The sequence below is a fragment of the Trichechus manatus genome, unplaced genomic scaffold (assembly GCF_000243295.1).
Source record: "Trichechus manatus latirostris isolate Lorelei unplaced genomic scaffold, TriManLat1.0 scaffold00273, whole genome shotgun sequence".
NCBI classification, from domain to species: domain Eukaryota; kingdom Metazoa; phylum Chordata; class Mammalia; order Sirenia; family Trichechidae; genus Trichechus; species Trichechus manatus.
In genome coordinates, this window is record NW_004444209.1 from 1,323,457 (window position 1) to 1,329,844 (window position 6,388).

Genomic DNA, 6,388 nt, shown 5'->3' on the forward strand with positions numbered 1-6,388 from the left:
TTGCCACAGTAGAACCAAATTTAAAAAGTGACATGATTTTATATCCAGGTAAAATGAAACAGCAACTAAGTGGAGTGAAAAAATGAAAGCTCACAGAAGATAAAAAGAGGAGGATTTTTGAATTCTTAAAGACAATTTTAAAATTAACTTTCTTTTTTAAATGTAATGAATCAGAAGAGATTTCTTCCATTGAACGCTCGACTTTAATGGGTGCAAATCATTGTACTAGTACCTCTAGTGCTGAAATTACTAATAGCAATACAAATTTAACAGAATTTGTTCCAAATTCTGCATCCATTCCTAGCTGTAGTAAAAAAAAAAAAAAAAAAAGGGTGTAGAAAGTAAAACTATTTTGGAATCTGAAATTGTCACATCTGCAGACCCTATAAATAACACAAATACAAATCCTGCTCTGTGGAATATTTTTTCATCTAATGATGTACAGTATTGGATCAAAAGAGGGCCAAGTGATTATCAACATCACAGTGGACTATTTGAAAACTCATGTTGAAAATTTCTAGATGGTAAACAAACTGGGTTCTGTAGCTAGAATATATTTCTAAGGTGCAAAGGTAATGGTGCAAATTATAAAGAGGGAGTGACCACTATCAGTCAGCTCTGTATATTGTTTTGTTTGGAAACTATTCAGTCCTAAGTCATTTAATTCTTGATTTGCTACGGATGGATTTAGCAACTGGCACAATATGATTGATAAACATGAAAACAGTACAATTCACAGAGATTCTATGTTGTCATATTTAAACAGAAGACATGGTTTTGGCTTGACTCATGAACTGGCAACACAAATTAAAGAAGAATGTCAGTACTGGAAAGCAGTTTTGCAACATGTTGTTGCTGTCATGATAACAGTCGCTAAATGGTGGATTATCTTTTCAAGGAAGAAATGAAGTGTTTGGGTCCCCACAAAATGAAAATTTTTTGGGTTTACTTGAACTTATTGCTCAGTTTGATCAATTTTTAGCGGGTCATATCTCAAAATACAGTAACACAGCAAAGGGCAACCCATCATATGTGTTTGAAACAACGTGTGAAAAACTGATAAACTTAATAAATGATAAAGTTCAATCAACTATTTTCAGTGAAATAAGTATAGCTCAATATTTCAATTTGTCTGTAGATTCTACTCCTGATCTCTTCTCATACAAATCAGCTAAATTATTTTTTTTTGGATGGGATCTTAGATGTTATTAAATATGGTAAATAAGGTAATGATTCTGAATTTCTTAAGAATACAATATAATTATAATTGCATATTTTGTTGTAGTAGTTGGATTAGAGTTTATAATATACACGTTTAATTTATCACAGTCTACCCTCAAATGATATATACCACTTCATATATAGGATAAGAGCCTTATAATAGTATACTTTCAATTTTTTCTTCCCAGCCTTTGTGCTATGTTTTGTTTTTACATATGTTTTAAACCAACACACATTTGTTGTTTTTGTTTTAAACAATAACGGTAAATCTTTTAAAGAGATGTATGTGATGAGAGGGAAAAAAGTTTATTTACATAGTTACCATTTACAGTGCTTTTCATTTCTATGTGGATACGGATTTTTATCCAGCATTATTTTTTTTCTGCCTGAAAGACTTCCTTTAACATTTCTCGTAGTGCAGGTCTGCCTTCATTTTTGATAATTTTTTTTTTTGCTAAATTTTATTTAACTTGTTGTTCTTGACAATATACACAACAAAACGTACACGAATTCAAGTTTGTACATGTACAATTTAGTGACTTTGATTACATTCTTCCAGTTGTGCAACCATTCTCACCCTCCTTTTCGAGTTATTCCTCTCTCATTAACATAAACTCACTGCCCCCTAAGGTTCCCTTCTAATCTTTCAAGTTGCCATTGTCAATTTGATCTTATATAGATAGTTCTTAAAAAAGCATAACGCTTCAAAGATTAGACAGGCCTATAAAACAAATGAGACTAAATGGGCACACCAGCCCAGGGGCAAGGATGAGAAGGCAGGAGGGGGTACGAAAGCTGGTAATAGGGTACCCAAGGTCGAGAAGGGGACAGTGTTGACATGTTGTGGGGTTCGCAACCAATGTCACAAAACAATATGTGTACTAATTGTTTAATGAGAAACTAATTTGTTCTGTAAACCTTCATCTAAAGTACAATAATAAAAAAAAAGTAGATGCTAAAAAAAAGAGAGTATAAGCTCAAGGCAGACCTTTTTTTACTAGCTAAGCTAAACTATTGTTCAGTTTTAAGATGAAGCTAAGTACTGTTTTAAGATATGTATCTCCAACAGATGGAAAACCTGTTAGGCAGTTTCTTACATTTACTAGCCTAAAAAGTCATACCGGTGAAGAAATTGCAAATCAAGTACTTCACTATTTATGTGAAGTTTATGAAATTGAATTTTTTAAGTGCAGAGACCAGTCCTATGACAATGCTACCCACATGTCGGGGGTTATAAAGGCATGCAACAGAAAATTTTAGAAAGTAATATGCTATTTTCATACCAGGTGTTGCACATTCACTTAATCTTGCAGGACATACTGCAGTAGATTGTCATGAAGCAGCTGATTTTTTTTCTACTGTTCAGTTACTTTACACATTTTTTTCTTAATTGTTTTTTAGGTGAAAGTTTACAGCTCAAGTTAGTTTACTCCACACATTTTTTTGCTGCCTCTACTCATCAATGGCCAATTCTTAAAACATATTTAGACAGTGATGGAGTATTAAAATGTCTTTCTAATACACGTTGGGAAGTGCATGCTGTAGCAACGAGTACAAGCCTGGAACTGTACACTTAGATTCCAAATGCCTTAGAAAATATTGCTGAAGACCAGACACAAGAAGGAGATACCCGAAGAGAAGCTGAAGACATTGCCAACAAAAGGCAAACACTAGAGTATGTATTTATGTTGGCTATGTGGAATAATATATTGCAGCATTTTCATCAAATGAGTCAAACTCTCCAAGATTCAGATGTAAATTCAAAGACATGCACAGATCTCTACCAGTCATTAACAGGGTATTTGCATAGTTTAAGAAAGATTTTGAAAACACAACAAAGCAAATACTACCAAATACTGATTATCAAGGAGTTCACTGTCACAGAAGCATTAGAAAGAAACAAGTAAATGATGCAAGTGCTCCAGAAGTATTGAGTGCCAGAGATCAATTTTGCATAACCATATGCTACATTGTCATTGACACACTTGAATCTTACATGAAAAGAAGGGTGACAGTGTATGAAGTTCTTTCAAATAGATATACAATGTGGATATATCTGATGAAGAATACATGAAGGCATCCAAGAAATTAGTGCAGGCTTATCTCAACGACTTAAATACAAACCTTTATGGAGACATGAGATAATTTCATTCTTACATGAGAACTAACTTTACAGATTCAGGAAGACAAATTTTACTCATGTAAAATGTTCTACATTCTACTTTGGTAAGTGGTATCTGGGGTCTTAAAATCTAGTTAGCGGCCATCTAAGATGCATCAATTGGCCCCAACCCACCTGGAGTAAAGGAGAATGAAGAACACAAAAGTCACAAGGAAAGCATTAGCCCAAGAGACAGAAAGGGCCACATAAAACGGAGACTGCAACAGCTAGAGACCAGAAGAACTAGATGGTGCCTGGCTACTACCAATGACCACCCTGACAGGGAACACAACAGAGAGTCCCTGTTGGAGCAGGAGAAAAGTGAGGTGCAGAACTCAAATTCTAGTAAAAAGACCACACTTAACGGTTTGACTGAGACTGGAGGAACCCCAGAGAGCATGGCCCCCAGACTCTCTGTCAACGCAGCACTAAAACTATTCCTGAGGCCAACTCTTCAGACAAAGATTAGACTGGACTATGGGACATAAAATGATACTCGTAAAGAGTGTGCTTCTTAGCTCAAGTAAATACAGGAGACTAAATGGGCAGCTCCTGTCTGGAAGTGAGATGAGAAGGCAGAGAGGGTCAGGAGCTGGTGGAATGGACACAGGATATCAGGGGTGGAAAGGAGGAATGTGCTGTCACAGTATAGGGAGAGCAATAAGGGTCACATAACAATGTATGTATAAATTTTTGAATAACAGACTAACTTGAATTATAAACTTTCACTTAAAGTACAATAAAATAAAATTAAAAAAAAATTTACTCATGTAGGAATGTATGATTCCATAATAGAAGATAAAATACAACACGTATTTCCCAATGTAGAAATTATTTTATGTGTATTCCTAACCTTAATGATCACAAACTGCACAATGAAATTCTCATGTTCTTCCCTAAAAAGACTCAAAATGCCTCAGCATACAACAATGATTCAAGAAGGACTGGATTCATTGTCCTTATTAGATATTGTTTGGCAGCTTAATTGTGATGAAATCATTGAATAATTTGTAAGAGCAAAGAATAGAAAGAAGTGTTTTTAATTATAACATGTTAAAGATGAAAGATCTATCTAAAAATAAAATATACTAATCTGTTGTAATATTTGTTTTCTGATCATTAAATTTTTTATGGCATCTTTTCATTCGTTCATTTATAACTATAGCATTTATTATGAAACAGTATCAAAATTGAAGTATGAGCTGTTGTCTTAGTTATGCAGTGCTGTTATAACAGAAATACCACAAGTGGATGGCTTTAACAAACAGAAGTTTATTCTCGCACAGTCTAGTAGGCTAGAAGTCCAAATTCAGGGCATCAGCTCCAGGGTAAGGCTTTCTTTCTCTGTCAGCTCTGGAGGAAGGTCGTTGTTATCAATTCTCCTCTGGTCTAGGAGCTTCTCAGCACAGGGACCCTGAGCCCAAAGGAACTACTGGCACTATTTTCTAGGTGGTATGATGTCTCCCTGTCTCTCTGCTTGATTCTTTCTTTCATATCTCAAAAGAGATTGACTCAAGATACAACCTAATATTGTAGATTGAGTCCTGTCTCATTAACATAACTGCCTCTAATCCTGCCTCATTAACATCATAAAGGTAGGTTTTATAACACGTAGGAAAATCACATCAGATGACAAAATGATGGACAATCACACAATACTGGGAATCATGGCCTAGCCAAGTTGACACACATTTTTGGGCAGATACAATTCAATTCATAATGACTGTTTAAAGCAAAATTGGTGAAAGTCAGTTTTTGCTGTGGGAGATCAACAGAATTTTACTTTGATTATTGAAACAACTAAGTTCATTGACTCATTTTCTTTGTTGTAGGATATGTGGAATATTCTTTTTGTAGAAAATGGGGCATATAGTAAAAATCCTAGTACCTTGCATCCACTAAAAATTTTATAATCCAGTTCATCTCATTCCTCTAAAATGGCATACTCCACTTTTAAATTCAATTGCTAATATTACAGTGGTATTTAAAAAGAAGTTACACCATGGATAGCTAAGACACACACACACACACACACACACACACACACGTGTATATATATAACTTATGTATCCTGTTCAAATTCGTGAGTAAGCAGAGGAGGGGGCACCACAGGTTATCAGTGTTTAGGGTCCTCTCTTGCCTTAATCCAACCTTGGTTAAGGGTGAGAAAAAAATTGGAGACAAATAGTGGTGGTGGTTGCACAACATGGTGAATGTAATGAATGTCACTGAATTGTACACATAAAAATAGTTGGAATGGCAGAAGTTTTTATGTATATATTTTACCACGATAATAATAATAAAAAAGAATGATGGTTATGTTTGACAGTGGTCATTATCACTAATCAAAGGATAGGCTTTAGGTGGAACAAATTGCAGGTGCCTCACCAGCCATTTCAGCTCAACCCACTCACACAGTGTGATCCATCATCGTGAAGCAGCATCTTTGAAAACGAAGGACAGTAGCGCCCATATACATCAATCCCGGAGTTCAGAGGGACAAACCTTTGGATAGCACACGTAGAAATAAGTCTGTGTGACTCTCAAAAAATTGTCCTTGCTGCTTTGGATTGCTCACTTCCTGTTGAATCAGGGATGGTTTTTCTTTGCTCTTTTGGAGCCCTGGTGGTGAAGTGGTTAAGAGCTCAGGATGCTAACCAAAACGTTGGCAGTTCAAATCCATCAGCTGCCCCTTGGAAACCCTATGGAGCAGTTCTACTTTGTCCTACAGGGTCGCTATGAATCGGAATCCACTGGACACAACAACAACAACAGTGAGTCACCCCTGCAACACTGCAAGATTCAAGTGTGTTTACAGTTTATGTCAATCCCAGGAGTGACAGCCAGATGGCAGTATCTGACTAGTCAGGGTTGGTGAGTGCTCCTCCTCCACCCTCACCTCAATCTCTCTAGAGGAATCAACTCTGAGCACAAACTCTTTAATAACCTGAATATTTGGGGAGTGGGATGAGAGAGGCAGTAAAACATGAAGGAAAGAGCACCAGC